Source organism: Papaver somniferum, chromosome 8, assembly GCF_003573695.1.
Source record: "Papaver somniferum cultivar HN1 chromosome 8, ASM357369v1, whole genome shotgun sequence".
NCBI lineage: Eukaryota > Viridiplantae > Streptophyta > Magnoliopsida > Ranunculales > Papaveraceae > Papaver > Papaver somniferum.
Genome location: NC_039365.1, coordinates 7,386,241 through 7,405,705, shown reverse-complemented (window position 1 = coordinate 7,405,705; position 19,465 = coordinate 7,386,241). Strand labels below are relative to the sequence as shown.

Sequence of the window (19,465 nt, the reverse complement as noted above, 5' to 3'; positions counted from 1 at the left end):
TATATAAACTGTGTGCAAGGAAGGACGACGATTACTATATCGTCTCGGCCCCTCGGGTTCGTACATGACATAGGAGTCGTGGCCCGAGTCGACTTCAACGGTTCATCCCCCGTCTGGTACGGGAGGTAAGTCCATCGAAACACTCGCGAATCTCCTGTAAGCGAGTTACTGTATTCCTTAAGGTGATTCATTGACTGAGGACGAATTTGGACTGTTTTTAACTTCCTAGTAAAGGGAAAGGCCTGGCCAATACAAGACAAGGGTTCGGATTTCATCACCGCTCCCTTCTTGCCCGCCTTAGGAAAACAAAACCTAACGCCAACCCAATTTTTAAAATTTGGAATAGAACGAGACCGATAGGGTAACGAGCTTAATAGGAAACTTGTTCGAAAAATATTGGTTCCTCTTTAAGCACACTTCAAAGTTCATGATGGTTTCTGTGAGTTGAATGCGTGACTGCGCCGCCTTCTAATGCGGTGAGGCCTTGGGTATCAAAGCTCTACTAAGCTTCCCTCGCCTCAATTCAACTTACATTAGCTCGGATTGATTCCAGAGGGGTGTGCTCAAATTGTAACGAATTCCTTTTCGAAGGAATAAAAGCTGGTCTAGAAAACAATCTAAGTGGAGCCATCATGCTTTTTGTTTGCTAGAAATCTTTAGGTTTTCTTTGGTGGAGTCGAGTCGGCCTTGTTTGTGGTTGTGTAGAATTCCCTTGCATTTAAGAATATCGAGATGGTATGATAGAAGCCAATACAATGAATATCGACCTGAATTTGAATATGAACATCATCCTTTCTATGACCATGTTGGGAATAGTGGTTGGGAACGCCATCATTTGGAAGGATATGGGTCATACCCTGGTGAGCCGAATTACTATCCACACATGCATCAGTCTTACGAGAAAGAAGATTATAGTACTAGTTCTTTGTCTCTAGAGGATACAATCAAACTATTGAAAAGTAGTCCTTTTTATGATCCCTCTGTTCCTATTCCTCCTTTAGAAGAGTCCCTCAGGGAGTTAGCTGAGTCGACGCGTAAGTTAGCTGAGATGAATAGTGTAATTCTAGACGAAAGAACTACAATGATGAGTGAACTTTCTATAGAGGAATCCCTCAAGCTGATTGCTGAGACGAACGAAATACTTGTTCAAAATAATCTTACATTCCAAAATAGTGTTTCCAATTTGACCCTTGATGTAAATAGTGAATATTTGCCTAATTTAGAGGAAGAGGTTAGAATAAAAGACACTACTTATTTAGATAAGGTTCAATCATCTTCGTACTATGATGATGAGGATAGCAGTAATGAAGAATATGAAATATGTAGGCATAGTGATCAGGAGTCTAGTAATCCAATTGAGCTGTATAGTGATTATATTATTTCTAGTTCAAATCCAAATAATTTTTATGATTATTCACCTATTCAAAAGGACGAGGATTTGATTAGGGATACCACCGTTTTAGACGATGTAGATTTTCCTTTTGATTACGAAGCCGATAGTGGTTTAGAGGAACGGGTTCATTTCGAAAATAATGTTTTAGAGTCTAGCGACTTAGAAACAATAGTCTTGGAAGAAGAAGATAAACCCGTAGAGATGAGTAAAGATGCACTACCTGATAATAACTTATAATAATCTCTTGAATATTTTAAGGACTCTGAATATACGGAAATTCAAGAAATAATTAGAGGTCTATCTAGAGACACTGAAAACTCTAAGTTTGGGGGTGATTATCACTTCCCTAGTGCCTTACCTTTAACTCTCAGAAAGTCCCCACACTTAGGACTTGATATCTGTGCCTCGACCATTTTACAAGATTACCTCCATACTCGTTTTCCCGAGCCTAATGATGTCCATGAAGGAGTTCAGTTATTAGAAACCCATCCTCTGGTTGATGTGATTTTCCCAGGCTATGATACCCAGATTGACTTTGTTTTCCTACCAAATAGTTTTCTTCCAACTGTGGGAACGTTTCAAATGAGTCGAATATTAAGTTCTGAGACTAAGCCTAAATACTTTAGGTTAATAGAATCGACACATTTTCCTAAGAATGACCACTACTCTCACTGTGGTCAACTATGTAAGTCATATCTGATTGACTTAGAGGATCCGCAATTATTTAGGTTATTACTTCGTGATTCTAAGTTCGTATTTGAGTTTTTACAGACTCTAAGACCTAGTGATTCGGATCCCATCTATGAAGAAACGCAGCCAATGAAAATATTATATTTAGACCCTTTCATAGAACCTGAACCTGAACCGCAATTAGCGATAGTTTTCAGGAAACTAGGTAAGGGCATGCTATTCTTGTCCACTTTCTTGGTTCATTGCAGTTTCCTTTGGTCAGCTCTATTTAGTTTTGAAGACCCACAGTTATTTCGACTGTTATTTTATGGTTCGAGTTGACTAATCCTTTCCTAAGTCTGGCCGAAGACTTTAAACTTAGCACTTCTTGGGATGTATCCCATGCTCATGCAACACGGTAATATCTTTCCTTAACTCTTTCGCTTCAAATGGTAACAGTTTCTCCTTGTTCATGCATTTAGTTTCATCTTTAGAACATTGAGGACAATGTTAGATTTAAGTTTGGGGGTATGGGAGAAACTTTTTAGTTGCAATAAATAAACTCCAGAGCTTAGAAATTTATGCCTATTTAGGATTGCACTAACCAATCTAAGTGGATGGGAACATCTTGGTTATAGGAGTTGAGGAACCAATCTGATTAGATGGAAACATCGAAAGAGTCTATTCATAAAAGCACAGAGCTCAGATGTTAGTAATAACATGATAGTTTCACCATATCTCGTTGAGTCCTTTTCATTTCTTTTTTTTATTTTTATTTTTTTAAACTATGTTTCTCTAAGTGATTAGGTGGGGCACACGATTCAAGTTGTTACCACTGCTAGGGTGAATTAGAGTGATTGAGTTACTATATATAAAAAAAAAAGACCGGACCAGTTAGACCAATCGGAATAAGTATTAACACTTGGATAGCAATATGCGTGTGTTCTCCCTGTTTCCGTCGCCTAAGCAAGCATGGAATGCAGGACCCGTGGGAACTATCGTGTAATATGCTGACAAGAAGCATGCGCTTGGATCCAAAAGATCTATTCATGCCGTTAAAAAAAATGAAAAATAAAAATTGTTATTGTTCTGTGTAGTCAACTGCTGGTTCCCTTGTATTTTCCAGTTTGTTGATCTAGATTTAAGTTATTGACCACTGGTTCCCTTGTATATGCCAGTTGTGTTGATATTAGTCAGACCGGTATCTCAGTCCATTAGGATAGGTTCATTCTGGCAGTGGCCTTCAGACAGGTATGTGAAACATCGATCATTTGGTTAACATCAAAACCATCTACATTTTTCTATTTCCATCTCCTTTTTCTATCCATATGATTAGTTTGACTCCGAATATGATGTCCATAGTGCAACTATCTTAGTAGAGCTCTGTCACTTTATATGAATTTTAGTATGCTTGAGTGCAAACTCGTGTACAACAATTGGAATTTCGCATCAGGGTACTTCCTCCTATAGTCAATAAGTATGCCAAACAAGGAGATTCTTTAGTGCCTTCCAAGGTTCTGCATAGATAAGCTAGGGTCTGGAGTATTAAGGTTTTGTGGGTATATCTCTTGTAAGCCCTCCCGAGATTAACTCGGTTTTATTTTTTTATTTTTGCTCGAGGACTAGCAAATAATAAGTTTGGGGATATTTGATAGACGCATTTATGTGTCTATTTTGTTCTCAATATTCTGTATTGTTAGACTCGATTAAGTACTTATTGTGTTATTTTGTGTTTTTGTAGATGTTTTTAGAGAAATAAGCCTTTGCGGCGAAATGAGCTCGAAAAGTAGTGTTTTACACCCCAGGATAATGTACCGGTGGCACCTCAGAAATGCACCGGAAGCGTCCCAGAAATGTACCGGAGGAACCCATAAAAATTACTATTTCCACCCCAAAATTACTATTTCCACCCCAATTGCTAAAGGGACACCCGTACAGGATTAGGGGGAGGACACTTTCTTCTCATAATTCAAATTTCATTTTTGGCGGGAAAATATATTCTCTCCCTGGCAGATTTTCAAATTGATTTTCGATGGATTTGTGGAGAAACTAAATGGCTGGAATTAATTGGGTCATATCTATTGAGTATAACAAGATTATTCTGAGCGTTGGAATGAGTTAAATTTGGCTAGAATACGCTAACTTTCAATCGAGAGTTAAACAGGGAAGATACACTCGAGTTCTCTGTGAGAGGAATTTTTGGGAAGTTTTGTGGACTAAATGGGGAAGATATCTGATCTTCTTAAGTGTTTATGCAACTATGGAAGTATTACAGCTCATATGCGCAGGCAGAGGGGATGGAGAAGATCATATCTCGGCTGACAGTGAAGAAAATGGAAAAAAATATTTTCCGAGTAATGGAGAATTAAATGGAGTGAATGAGCGAGATTCGATGGGTATGTTGGCTATAAATAGGTTGCTGGGGTTAAGCAGAGAGGGTGTCGAGAGTCTGGGGGGCTGAGGAGAGCAAGAGAAGAAGAAATTCGAGTTTTCCCAAACTCGGTTTCTGCTGCTGCTGCTGATGATGAACATGAAGAACGGACCTGCAACAGCAGTCGTTTTTCTACAATAGTAACAACTAACACTTCTGGGTCGTAATCAGGCAGTCTTATTTTACAAAGCGTTTGCGACAGAGGTTCAGCAGTCTTATTTTATCATTGAGGGTCGCAGTTCTCTGGTTTTATTGTATTTCTCATATTCTCATCATTTGTAAACCATTTTTGAGCCATAATAAATTATTTTGAGTGCATTTTTACTATGATGAGTTAAACCCCAACACTGGGACGACGGAGGAGGCCGAGCTTCATACATGGGTAATTTTATTAATTCTTTTTAAGACTTTTGCATCAAAAATTAATTGAAATATGATTTGATTAAATTGGGTGTTATTTGATTAGATGGGTCATGCTTAGCTTAGGTGATTTGATGTTCCATGCTTAACATTTACGATCAATGTTTTGAGAATCTACTTTGGCAAAATAAGAGTCCATATATGTTTTGAGAGATTATTGTTGAGAATAAATCATTGAGACCTATGTTATGAAGATTGGCCGAATCATTAGTCTCAGTACCTCTCTACCAACTTGTCAATATTTTTGTATATAATTTTTATAAATCTAAAAATCCTTCACCTTCACAAGTCTTAGAGTTCGAACCTTCATTACAACATCATCAAAAATTTAATCAGTAGTTTAATGAATTTTTTGGCTCCCGAATATATTTAAGTAGACACACAGTATTCGGAAGTACACTCACTACCGAATATATATATATATATATATTGAAAAAATCTCAAAATTTCTGATATAGGAAAAATCCCATTTTGGGACCGGTATTTATTCGGAAGACAATATAATGTTGTATATCTCCGATTGTGTAGGATAAAATTTTAGAGTTTTTGAACTCCAATTGATGAATATTCGGTTGTAAACATGTTTAGTTATATTCCGATTGTTTTTCATTCGGGAAAAATATGTGTCTTCTTACTTCCGAATTTGTTTATTCGGGTTATAGTTTTGTACTTTTTCTTCCGATTGTGTAGGATGAAAAATTTATAGCTTCTAAACTCCAATTGATGCATATTCGGTTGTAAATATGTTTAGTTAGCTTTCGATTATTTTGTATTCAGGAACAGTATGTGTCTTTTTACGTCTGAATGTGTACATTCGGGTTATATTTCCATACTTCGTCTTCCGATTGTATAGTTTGTAAATATTGTTCCTTTCTTTGTTGTTTAGACAAAGTCGAGAAAGGAGGAAGAAAGTGACAGCTAGTGCTAGGAGGGAAAGGAGTGCCAAAGATAATTCAAGTGCTCAACAAAGATTACAAGAACAAAGCAGTCAACAAGGAGTGCAACCAAGTGTTGAACAAAGTGTAGAAAAACAAGGCAGTGAACAAGGGGTGCAACCAAATGTTGAACAAGCCGCTCAACAAAGTGCAGAACCAACTGCTCCACAAGTTACACCCCACCATGAAATTGAACCAGTTGATCCAGTGCCAAGAGTAGAAGAAGAAGGACAACCAAGTGGTACCCAAAAAGCCAAAAAAGGAAAAGATGGTGTAAAGAAGGATATTGCTAAGAAAGCATCACATCTTGTCCCTCAGCACTTGAAGAAGAAGGGTATTCCAGCAGGCACAATCCTTGGGCTACCGGCGGATGGAGGAAAATTGCTATTTGGATACAAAGACTCATGGGCCAGAGAAATATACGAAACCGAGGTAATAAAATTACTATTTTTTATTAATGTATTGTCTATGTGTTATATCGTAATATTTGTATTAAGTATTTTTTTTATGTACTTTAGTAGGATCATCAAGATGCGGTCCGTCTACTCAAACCTACCGCCGCACCAACAAAAATGCTTGTGTGGCCTTTATCCGGTGAATGTGAAAGGTTCAAGTCAATTGTTGCCAACTCGGGGTTAGCTAATGCCACCGAGAATTCATTGTTGGAACATGATCGTGTGGCCATATCGGCGTTCGTGGAGAGAATGTATCCTGAGACCGATACTTTCCATATGCCGTTTGGGGAGATGACGATCACTCCGGATGATGTTGTGCAGATTCTTAACCTTCCCGACCAAGGCACATCTGTGAAGTTTAACTACACAAAGCAGTTAAGTTGGGCACAACTTTATGCTCTAACTAAAAAGTGCTTAGGTTGGGATGAAGAGACAACAACAACAGAGTTTAGGAGGCATGCAAGTTACAGAACAAGACAGATCAACATTACAGCTTTGATGAATATGTTCCGAGGCACCTTGGAGAAGGAAAAGAATGGAACGTTAACTGATGAGCAAGTGAACCACGCTGCCACCACATATCTCCTTTGTGTATTGGGATGTGTCATATTCCCCAATACTTCTGGCAACCGGATCGACGCCAACCTTATACAACTTTTGGATCCTCTCCATGAAGTCGGTGACTATTCTTGGGGCACGGCATGCCTAGCATTCTTGATGGAAGAGTTGAGAAAGGCTTCGAGGCTAGGAACCTGCCAAGTTGCCGGGAACGTGGCTCTATTGCAGGTTTTTTCTTTAACTCTATAACTCACTCTATAGTTATTCGGTAGACAATACATATGATGCATATTCATAACTCCAAATGACGCATATTCGGTAGGAAATGATCCATCTCTTTTTCCGAATGTTGGTTATTCGGTGTCTAGGTACTTATTTTGTTTTCCGATTATATATAATCGGAAATATTCTTTTGATATTAGAACCGAATATACAGGACAGAAAAACTATAGGTTACTGAACTCCAAATGACGCATATTCGGTAAGAAATGATCCATCTATTTTTCCGAATGTTGGTTATTCGGTGGCTAGGTACTTATTTTTATTTCCGATTATATATAATAGGAAATATTCTTTTGATATTACTAACGAATATACAGGACAGAAAAACTATAGGTTACTGAACTCCAAATGACGCATATTCGTTAGGAAATGATCCATATCTATTTCTGAATGTTGGGTATTCGGTGGATAGGTACTCAGTTTTATTTCCGATTATATATAATCAGAAATAATGTTTGGAAATTACTACTGAATATACACAATCTATTTACTAAAACTTGGTTTCTTATGTATATAGGCATGGATCTATGACCACTTTCCTATCCTGAAGTTGGCCGGAGAGAACCCGGGGTGGTGCAAAGGTACTCCTAGAGGAACAAAGTATATATTTGAAGACAACCGTTCTAGGACAAAAGAGCAGCAGTTGATTCGCATGAGGGAGATTTTGGACCAATTGAAGGCCTCAGACGTATGCTTTGATCCATACAAGGAAGATCGATCCAGTGGGCATATAAATGTTCGGTCGGACTTGTCCCTTTATTTTGGACCATTGTGGCACCCCACATGATATGTGTTGTATAACCCCTTTAGGATGATGCGACAACACGGGTATATACAACATCAACCTGTGGAGAAAATGAGGGATTACTACAAATTGGAGTTGGAGTTGTGCTCTTCTAGTGGTGATAATCTCACGATTGTTCACACAGGCCCACCTACTGTTCTTGATAACTGGGATAAGAGGAATGACTTCATTATCGACACTGGTAGACGAACCACCCGAGGTGATGAAAATTCTCCAGACTATATGAGTTGGTATAACAACGTATCACATCCTTTGGTTATCCGTGAAATCAAATCCAACACTACTGCGGAGGGTTCAAGTTATAATTGTATCATCAAAGACAAACCAGCTGGTTATGATAGACTGGTGCGTGTTCTTATATTTTTGTTCATTTTATATTATTCCTCTAAATCTTAGGTAATTACCGTTTGATGTTATGTCATTACGTATAAAAAACAGGTGAATAGGTTCAAGCGTGTTTCCAAAATGTTAACTGCATGCCTGAAGAGCGGAGATCCCATGCCAGCTGAGAAGATCAAAGAGGCTAGAGATCTAGTTGATAATATGGATAACGAAGATTATGCTGCCCAGTTTGGGGAGAAAGTCACAAAGAGGCATCCGCCCAAGGTGGCAGTATCAAAGACGGGTAAAAGAACTCGAGCTTCATCGAGCGCTGAAGGTTCTCCAACTGAAGGTGCTCAAACCCATGGTCGTGCAAGACTGGGAGGTAATCACGGTCGTAAAGTAAAGAAGAGCAGATAAATGACAATGATTTGTGTTGTACATTCGGATGTTTGGGTAACTAAGTTTACTTCTGATTATTTCAAGTTCAAAATTTGAAAAGTATCAATTTTTCCCAAATTCTGACTTTTGGGCCATCGTACATTCGGGACTTTACAAAAAAAAATTATCCTCCGAATATTACAAGTTCAAAACAAACCATGCGATGGCTCTAGATGGTTCCAAGGGCCAATATAGAAGGTTAGACAACCCATATTCGGAAGTTTGGGTAACTAAGTTTACTTCCGATTATTGCAAGTTCAAAATTTTAAAAGTATCAGCTTTTTCCGAAATTCTGATTTTTGGGCCATCGTACATTCGGGACTTTACAAAAAATATTTATCCTCCGAATATTACAAGTTCAAAACAAACCATGCAGGTTAGACAACCCATATTCGGAAGTTTGGGTAACTAAGTTTACTTCCGATTATTGCAAGTTCAAAATTTGAAAAGTATCAGTTTTTCCCAAATTCTGATTTTTGGGCCATCGTACATTCGGGACTTTACAAAAAAAATTATCCTCTGAATATTACAAGTTCAAAACAAACCATGCCATGGCTCTAGGTGGTTCCAAGGGCCAATATAGAAGGTTAGACAACCCATATTCGGAAGTTTGGGTAACTAAGTTTACTTCCGATTATTGCAAGTTCAAAATTTGAAAAGTATCAGTTTTTCCCAAATTTTGATTTTTGGGCCATCGTACATTCGGGACTTTACAAAAAATTTTTATCCTCCGAATATTACAAGTTCAAAACAAACCATGCCATGGCTCTAGGTGGTTCCAAGGGCCAATATAGAAGGTTAGACAACCCATATTCGGAAGTTTGGGTAACTAAGTTTACTTCCGATTATTGCAAGTTCAAAATTTGAAAAGTATCAGTTTTTCCCAAATTCTGATTTTTGGGCCATCGTACATTCGGGACTTTACAAAAAAAAATTATCCTTCGAATAATATAGTCGTGTTTAGAAATACCAACCTAATCGGTAGATAAAAATTTAATTTCGCTACCGAATGTCGTATTCGGAGGGAATACGTGTATCGTTAGCAACCGATTGTAGTGCATCGTTGATACGAAACCTCAACGGCCATATTTTTCAGAAACCTCAACGGCCATACTTTCAAAAATTAGAGCCGTTGGAACTCTAATCTATATAAGGAGGGTAACCCCTCTCAGTTATTATTGAGTAAAAAATCAGAATGAAAAACCTTTTCAATGGCAAGTCCATCATCAATCGACAACATACTTCGAAGATGCAATCGAACAACTACATCAATTGCAGCAATGGAAGAAGAAATACAAACTCTTCAACGGCCTCAATTGCAGTAATGAGTATACCAAATCGTTTGCATAGTATAGGGAAGTGTCGGGCCTCAAATAGAAATCATCAACAAACTCTTCAACGACCTGCATATGAAAGTAACAAATTATATTACAATAATCGGAGGTTATTAAATAAGTCAAACTGCCGAATATACTATATTCGGAATCCTATCGGTTACCCAAAACACCCGATTTATGCAAATGAATGTACACAGTTTACTGACTCCTTAGGGAAGATACCCAAATCTTGTTCCTCAGCCAAATGTGATTTTACCGTGAATTTCCCGTCCTTCTCCCACTTCCATTTTCTCGAATCTTCTTCATGATTAACCACAACAACCTCTAACAGCACAGAAAGTGCAGTAGCTTCCTCAATTTCGAGTGTATTAGTGTATGTGATAGAATAGGCTCCCACAATATAGTTTATTCGAGTGTATTAGTGTATCTAAGTGTGAGAGAGATGTAATTTTGTATTTTTCTTTTATTTATTGTTGGGTGTATTCTGTTTTGGGTGTCTTTAGATTTCTTATCCATTCAGACACATTAACTCTATATCTAGGATTGCTCTCTCTTTGTAATAATGACTATTAAGATTCTAGTTGCTTAAAACCTCCATGAACCTATTTCATCATATTCATTAAAACTGCTTCATCATATTATCTCACATGGTATCAGATTACCACTGCTATTTGATCATGTTCTGACAACACTTATCAATTCTTCAAAATGCTTATTACTGCTCAATGGCTACTCCTAACTCAGCCGCCATTGATCCTGAATCTTCACATACTGATGCTCAATCTACCTCTCAAACTATGAATAGCCAGAATCAATTTCAACAGCCTTAATTTTACTCTACCCTATCCGAACATTTCTAATTTTGTTTCTTTCAAATTGGATTCTTCAAAAGTTTTGTTATGACGTCATCAGTTTGAGTATATTCTCATGAGTACAGACCTGCTGTTTCGTTTTGTTGATGGCTCGTATGTTGAACCACCTTCTCGAATAATGGTTAATGGTGTTGAGGTTGTAAACCCTAGGCACTTATTTTGGCATCAACTGGATCATTTCATCATATATCTTGTTTCAATGTAACTTTTACTAAATTTGTGTCCTCTGGTACTTTTAGTTTGACTGCTTCAAAGCAATATTGGGATTATCATCGATCTAAATTTACCGATCAATTTGCTGCTCGTCGTAGTCTTCTTTGAGGTCGGTTGCAAACAATCTTTCGAGGTAATCTTTCTGTTAGTAAGTATTTGAATAATCATAAAGAAATTACAGATAACTTGGCTGTTATTAATGACCATGTGTCTAACGAAGATATTGTAATGTATACTCTAAATGGGTTAGGTCGAGAGGTTAATCTAATTTGTTATTACTACTCAATATTATGTAGACCATGACTCTATTGATGCTTTGAATGCTACTAATGCTCCTTGTACATTTCTTAGTTCCTCTGGTATAACTAATAATTCTGGTATAGGTAATCAATTTGGTCGAGGTAATAATTTTAGTAGGGGTTCTAACTCAGGTAGAGATTATAACTTAGGTAGAGGCTATAATCATGGTAGAAGCCATAATGCTGGTAGAAGTAATTTTTATCCTGGTAGTAGTTCTTCTAGCTCTTTTGGGGGTGGTTTTAGACATTATGACAACTTTATTCCTACATATTTTTTCAGAGATTGAGTATCAAATTTAAATGCACTGGTCAAACTGCTAATCGATGCAATTTTCGTTATGTTGACTCTACACCTCAATCAAATACTTAAATTAGATTTATTACCTCTTTCAAATCTAGGGAAGCTGTCGCATCACCTCAAGTTTACTGTACTAGTTCACCATCACCCGATTCTTCTTTAGATGGCTCTGCCTCACCTCATGCTTTTTATACATGTTCTGCATCTCTAATTGATATTTCTGGTCTTGATGTGAGCTGTCAATGGATTCCAGATTCTGCAGCTTCTGCTCATATGACAAATAATCCTGCACTACTTCATACTTCTACATCTTACAAGGGCATTTACCAATTTATAGTTGGAAATGGTAAATTTCTTTCTACACTAGTGGAAAGTGGGGTTTTTTTGACCCACATCCCAGACCCTCGATGACGGTCAAATGACCGTGGAACGGTCAAGACGGTCCTTGCTCTAATAAAAATGCGGAGCACAACTTCGAGCGTTAAAAACGGTCGTTGTATAAGAATTTTTATTATTATTTTATCCCACATTCTTTAATCCGCACTGTGACCGATATCCTAGATTTTCCTATAGTTAAGATTTCCTGGGTCCCACCCTTTTGATGGTCACGATTAACTGTACTGAAGTGAAGGCTAGATTAAGCTAACCTTATTTCTTCTATTGACCACCTCACGCGTATATCTTCCCTATCCATTTCTTATCTCTTCTCTATCAAGAGAGAACGAAACTCAGTTCTCTTTCATCCTCTCACAGCCGCAACTCAAATCCTTCTCTAACTCATTTCTCTTAGGGTTTGATAATCATGTCTAATAAAATACCAAAATTTTATTTTCTGTGTCACTAGAAATAGAAGTGTAGGTGGTTAATCAGGAAGTAGAAGAAGACATGGGTTTGAATCTGAACAATCTTAGACTAGTGAATCTCACAGTATTGTTGTTGAATAAATATTTACAATATCTTGTTTGAAGGAATACGATACAGGGTAAGTTTTTTATTTTGGTTTTCTCTTGTATTTTAATTTGGGGGTTAGGGTTTTGATTTTACAGTTTCTAGGGCTCGATTGTTTGGATGAGTTAGAATGTTTTATGTTATTTGTTATTGATTTGAAATAGTTTGCTCTTGCTAAATTAGATTCGAAAGGGTCTTTGCCAATTTTCAGAAATGGAGATCTAAGAATAGTTCCTGTTGCAGATGATGAGATTATGGAGGTTGATGACTATGAATTCCCTGATTAAATCTCTTACTTCTGGTTGATATTCAGTTTCTTCTACTCATGTTCAATTTTATATTTCATTTTGTTTGGATTTACGGTTTATGGGTTTTGGTTCTAATCAATTTCTATTCGTGTTTTGTGTGGTTGTAGATGTAGAAGAATTTTTCATGCAGTTGGATCCTGGTGAGGATAATTCTTCTCCTTCTATCTATATCTCTATTTACATCATTTTTGTTAATTTTGGACTAATTTTTCATGTTTTGGGGGTTTTTTCTCAATTTTTAGTTTTTAATGTCGGTATGATTAGGAGTTTAGGGTTGATTGGAGGGGTTTTTCTGGTTAGGGATTTTGTTTTATTGATTTTTTGATGTATTGGTTTGAACGAATTAGAGAATTTTGATTTCATTTTGATGAAAAATTGTTAGTATTTGAAGAGGATTTTAGTCTGGAGTTTCAAAATGAGTGACTGTATGTTGTGTTAGCCTAAGATAATGGTTTTGATACTCAAGAATGACCTATACACATGATTCTTGTGGTTATTTCTGGGATTGTTGCTCAAATGGAGTTGTAATTGTCAAATTTTGGGGTTGATTCTCAAATTGGGTTATATTGATCCTGTTAAGCATTGGTTTGGAAATGTTGGAAATGCAGCATTGGTAGAAATGTAGTTTTAGCTTAATGATGATAGTGAAAGACGATTTATGTCCCTTCTGCTTATATGCTACCACTGACTTTGTATCATTGATTAGGTTGTAGGGTTACTATTGCACTCGATGGCTATGTTTGTTGAACCTGATAATGATCCTCCTTATAACTCATAAGGTATTTCTTATTTGCATTTTATAATTATCCGTATTATTATTGTTTCTTCTTCTCCATGTCATTTCTAATTTGTGATGCTTTTATAGGTCGAAGGAGAACAATACTGTGAAAGCATTGCAGTGAAGGCGCAAATTTGAGAAAAATGCATTGGAACACCAAGTGGTTATTGAGTAGAAATGTAACCAAGTACGAAGACGTGGATTAGTTTAATGCTCGTATGTAACATGAATTGTTTCTTTGCTTTGACATTACTATGAAGTTTTCCACTTACATTCTGTATATTTTTATGCTCTTTATTTGATGCAGGTATTCGGGTTCGTAAATTTTAGGAATGTTGAAGGCGAGGAAGATATCTGGGTTCGTAAATTTCAAGTCGTTACTACTGAATATTTACACGAGGCGCCTGATTTTGATACAGGGTGAGAAGTCTTATCTTTCTGTTTACAATGTTGACGCTAATTTGTTTGTCACATGTGTAGCTTCATTAAAAATTTTACTCATTTTTATTTTACTTTACTGATTTAAGATATTTCTTTTAGTCCAGTTTGTATTTTTTGCAATTTGTTTTTCACATAAAATGCATGTATTATTTGAGGCAGTTAGTAATTTGTCGTGCATGCTTTCTTCCAAATGTTATGATTCAGAAAGGTTAACTTACTGATTCTGATTTAACCTGTGTTAAATGTATGATAGGCTCACGTGCTCCCTGAATACTGAAAAGGGAAAAAAGTTTATGGCTTTAAAGCCCAAATAAAGGCCCCCGTTTTTATATCTTTATTTCTCTGACCTGAAATAATAAAATAAAGCCTGAAATTTTTTTAAGAAGCCAACTGTGAGAAGTGGAGGCTACAAAAAGCGTTTTTTACAGCCCATTTCCTCTTCTTCTCCTATAATTTTCTATTTTTTCATATTGGCTTGGAAATCTCCAAGAAAAAAGAAGGTCCAACTAGGGGATATAGCACTCAAGTTGCAATTCTTGAGATGAAGGTTTCATATAGATTGACAAGTTTTTGTTCATTTTATATCTCGTGAGGGAACGCAAAACAATCCCTTTGTAAAATTTCCTTTTAAAACATTGCCTTGTATTGTAAGTCATTAATTCTAAAAGTTTGACATCCTATCCAGTTTTGATGGCTTGTAGCATGTGTTTGCAGGCTTTATTATGTTACAAAGTCACAGTGTACTGTTTTCTTACTTAAGCTATAAAAGTCATCGTCCCAGAAAAAAATTAGACATCCTTGCAAGTTCTGATGGTGTGGGCTGTAGCATGTTTTTGCAACCCCTTCTAGTTTTAGTTTAGGATGTGTTGTTAGTGGAAAAAGTAGTCATTTTCTTATTAAGGCATGACTTGTTCTGCTTAAATGAATTGCAAAGTCTTGATTCCAAGCCTTTGTAACTGATGGCATCAGCCTTCCTAGAAAACAATTTGAGTTGTGGAAAAAACTCCCGGATGCTTATAGTAAGATGGTTGATAATTTTTCTATTAAGGCATCACATCTTTCATGGTGATTTGCTTTTCATTTGATATTTTTTCATGTTCAGCTATTTTCTCTTGAATAGCTTGTATGTTACAATTTCGGCAATGCAAATAGTTAAAAGTCTGTACAACTTTCTGATAGATGGTGTATTATGTTGTTGGAATTTAGAATACTTAAATATTTATTGATGCTAACTAGCAGATTGTTTCCGTTAGGATGGTATTACTGAGCTATTTTTTTTTCAAGGAGGACATTCTTGGTGCTGGCTTAATATAATCGTCTATTGATTTTTCTTTTACTTTGCAGATTCAAACTCTGCTACTTCTCCTGGTAGTGATTCTGATCATGCTAGAGCTTCATTTCCAGCGAGAGCAAAAAAGGTGGATGGTGTTGTTATTAGTTGCTCTTAATGCTCGCCTTTATCTTTACTTGATGTGATTCAACTGACTATATCTCCTCGTTGTGCAGGAGTTGATGGGTTCTGGGAGAAGCATTATTTGACCATTAACAAAATGGTGTAGGTGATCTAAATGATGCAAATCGTGAGTTGTTTTTTTCTTGTTTGAATACATTATGTAATCAATTATTTGGGCGTGACATATGATATTCTGGTTTAGCATTATTTTGAATGACTTCACTTGTATTATCTTTGTTACATTGGTGTGACAACCAGCACGCATTTTTGTGAAAGGGAGTTTAGTCATATTGAATCTTGGAACCAGAAACTGCTCTTTGGATATGTAAAGTGCACCATCATTCATTCCATGTGCAGACTGGAGTTATGATTGCTATTTGTTCCATGGAACAGCTTTTGTTCACATTTTTGCATTGTTTTTTTGATGCAACACTACTTGTTAATATCTGTTTTTCTTTTATCGATGCAGAACTTGTTAGTGGACTTGATCAGGTTGAGCAGTGTTCTCTGCCTAAGCTACCTTCCATTTGAGGTGGATAGCCGACAAGATGGTAAGAAAATGAGTGGTTTGATCTTGTTGGTTCTAATTTTTTCAGTGTCGGCATATTATTCTTAGAATGCCACCTTCATTGCTTGCTTCACTATTTTTAGCACACCTATCCATGCACTGCATGTTACAGGAAAGCATTAGAAGATGTAGACTAAGGGACAGACGTACATGTAAATATCCATGTTGCAGATATCATTTTGGTAAATTTAAAATTTTCAAGTACTTTCCGGACCCAACTATAACTATCTTTTGTTTTACAAAGTCACTCAAAAGACGATTTTGTGCCTTTACATCTCCTAGCAACACCACCATTTCCCTGTTAGACATGAAATGTAGGCATACCGAATGTGATCCACTGATATTTCAGATTATAAGTTGATGAATGATAAGATAAAAGTTGGATGAATCATTCAATTGAGTATTATGACCTCCCTACATTAATCAGCTTATGGGGGAACTTAATTTTGCAGTGCAGGTACACCATTATGAAATTTGGCCTAAGTTCATCATCAGCGGAGTTTATCGGATTGCTCTTTAGTCAATCGTTTATTAGTTTATCATTATGTAACTGAATCTTAGAATTTGATTACTTTTCTGGTTGTAAGAACTTATATTGGTCTGAACTTAAGATTGTATACCTTTCTTGTGTAATTTGAACCGAATGAATGTTGAATTGAAATGAATTTAAAGACTATCTGTGTGTAAGTTTAATTTGATCCTCATTTTTATTTGATTTGAATTTGGTTTTCATTTGATTCTCATTTGAATTCTAATTTGAGTTTCATTTGATTCTCATTTGAATTTGGTTTTCATTTGAGATTCATTTCTGTTTGATTTCAGATTTAGTCAGATTCAGTTGGCCAGACAGCCAATCTGAATCTATTTTTTTTTATATTAAGATTTATATCTATGACTGATGGAAGACAGTCATAATGTGACCGTTAAAATTGGTCGTTGATATAAGATTCTCAACGACCCGCAGAGACACGTCATAGTTGAAAAAGACGTTCAAACAGCGACCCTTTCTTCGACCGACAAAGCAAGTCATAGATACGAGTTAAATGACTTGCTTTGTCGGTCGCGAAACTGCTGATTTCCACTAGTGCTATCACTCATATTGTTTCTGCAATTTTAACCACCGATAATGCTGAGTTTGTTTTGAACAATGTTCTCTTGGTTCTATCCCTTTGCAAGAATCTTATTTGTGTTGATCAATTTACTAAAGATAATAACGTATCGTTTGAAATGTTTGATTGGGGTTATAACATCAAAAATCTTAGCATTAATGAAGTGGTAGCTGAAGGGACGGTTTGTTGCAGTATTTAATCTATTCAACAAGTTTCTAAGGTATCCTTTTCTTCTATTACTGCTGATCCTACTCTTTGGCATCAATATTAGGCCATCCTTCTCATGTGTTGTCTTAAGTAAATTCAACAATACTTCTGCTATTCAATTTTCATCAAAATCAGTTTTCTCTTTCTGTCATGACTGTCAGCTACGAAAGCATGTTAAGTTTCCATTTCAATCTTCATCTAGAGTCTCATATAGTCCACTGTCTCTTGTACATTGTGATGTATGGGGACCTGCACTTGTCCCATCTCTTGAGGGTTACAAGTACTACATAATCTTCATTGATGATTTCAGTCGATTTCATTGTCTCTATACTATGACTGTTAAAACTGATGCTCTTAAATGCTTTCAACACTTCAAATCCTTTAATGAAAATTTCAGGTATACTTCTCTCGTAGCCTTTCAGTGTGATGGAGATTATGAGTTAGCTTACATTAGCCTTATCTAGAAACTGGCATATTCGACAACTAGATGTTTTTAATGCAGTTTGCACGGAAACCTAACTGAGGATGTGTATATGAGGAAGCCTAAAGGGTTTAAAGATTCTATTCTCTATGATTATGTTTTTCACTTAAGAAAATCCTTATATGGTCTCAAAGAAGCTCTTATAGCTTGGTTTGAGAGATTTAGTGGATTTCTTACTTAGCATGCATGCGGCTTTCTCAAGTCTGTGTGTGATACATTTACGTTTATCTACAAGTATGGTTCAAGAATCATTCTTCTTTTGTTGTATGTATATGATATTATATTGAAAGGTTCTTGTTTAGAGCTACTTACTTCCTTTATCTCTGTTTTGAGCAAAGAGTTCTCTATGAAAGACTTAGGAACTTTGCATTTTTTTCTTCTTCTGGGTATTGAATGTCAAAGGAACTTAACTAATCTTCTGCTATCTTAGAAGAAGTATGCTCTTCAACTACTTCAAAAAGCTGATTTGCTGAATTGTGTATCTGCAACTGGTCTAAGGGTCTCTGTTCATCATGATGTTGTGTTGGGTGAAACAAATGCTACATTATATAGGAAAATTATTGGTGGGTTGCAGTACTTAACACTGGCTAGGCCTGACTTATGCTTTGTTCTGAATTATGTTTGCCAGTTTATGCACAGACCAACCTCTACTCACATACAGTTGGTTAAGAGAATTTTGCGTTATGTGAAAGGTACTACAGGCTCCAGTGAGACTCTCTTTTCAGGATCCTGTGATATTCTTAAAGATTTTTCAGACTCTGGTTGGGCAAGGCTTCCCTTACACTCATCGGTCCACCTCAGGATATTGCATTTTTCTTGGCAATTCTTTGCTTTTATGGAGTTTGAAGAAACAACCTACTATTTATCGCTCCTCTGCTGAGGAAGAATACAAGTACTTGGTTGTTATAAGTACTCAGATGTTGTGGATTTCTTACTTACTTGCAGAGTTAGGTATTACTTTATCATCTCCTTCTACTTTGTTCTGTGATAATACTTGTGCTGGTAGTCTAGCTGCTAATCCTGTCTTTCACGCTAGAACCAAGCACATTGAAATTAATTATCACTGCATTCGCAATCTTGTGAAAAATGGTTTTTACAGGTTTCCTATGTTCCTTCTGAATATCAAGTGGTGATCTTATGACAAAGGGATTATGAGTTACTTTGTTCCATTTCTTGGCTTCCCAGCTTATGTTCCTGAAGACCTATTAGATTGAGGGGGTTGTTAGTGTATCTGAGTGTAAGAGAGATATAATTTTGTGATTTGCTTTTACTATTATTTTTGGGTGTCTTTAGCTTTCTTATCCATTCAAACATATTAACTCTATATGTTGGGTTACTCTCTCTTTATAATCGGAAATGCTATTCAGCACTCCCTTCACAGCTCTATTTAGCACTCAACGCTAGATGTTGAGAGGGTATTGGTTCAGGGTTGTTAAGGAGGGG

At 36.4% G+C, this 19,465-nt stretch overlaps 1 long non-coding RNA gene across 4 annotated transcripts; it reads left to right on the top strand.

Annotated features, from left to right (window-relative positions):
- The first annotated feature begins 12,443 nt into the window (after positions 1-12,443).
- LOC113303048 lies at positions 12,444-16,858 on the top strand. 4 transcript variants are annotated; one of them, XR_003337281.1, is made up of 10 exons: positions 12,444-12,711; positions 12,921-12,978; positions 13,093-13,125; positions 13,692-13,764; positions 13,851-13,950; positions 14,071-14,183; positions 15,549-15,622; positions 15,711-15,784; positions 16,127-16,208; positions 16,678-16,858. It is a non-coding gene; the product is annotated as an uncharacterized LOC113303048 (long non-coding RNA). The 4 variants fall into 4 exon arrangements; XR_003337280.1 differs by having other exon boundaries at positions 12,861-12,937; XR_003337278.1 differs by having other exon boundaries at positions 12,861-12,978.
- The last annotated feature ends 2,607 nt before the right edge of the window (positions 16,859-19,465 follow it).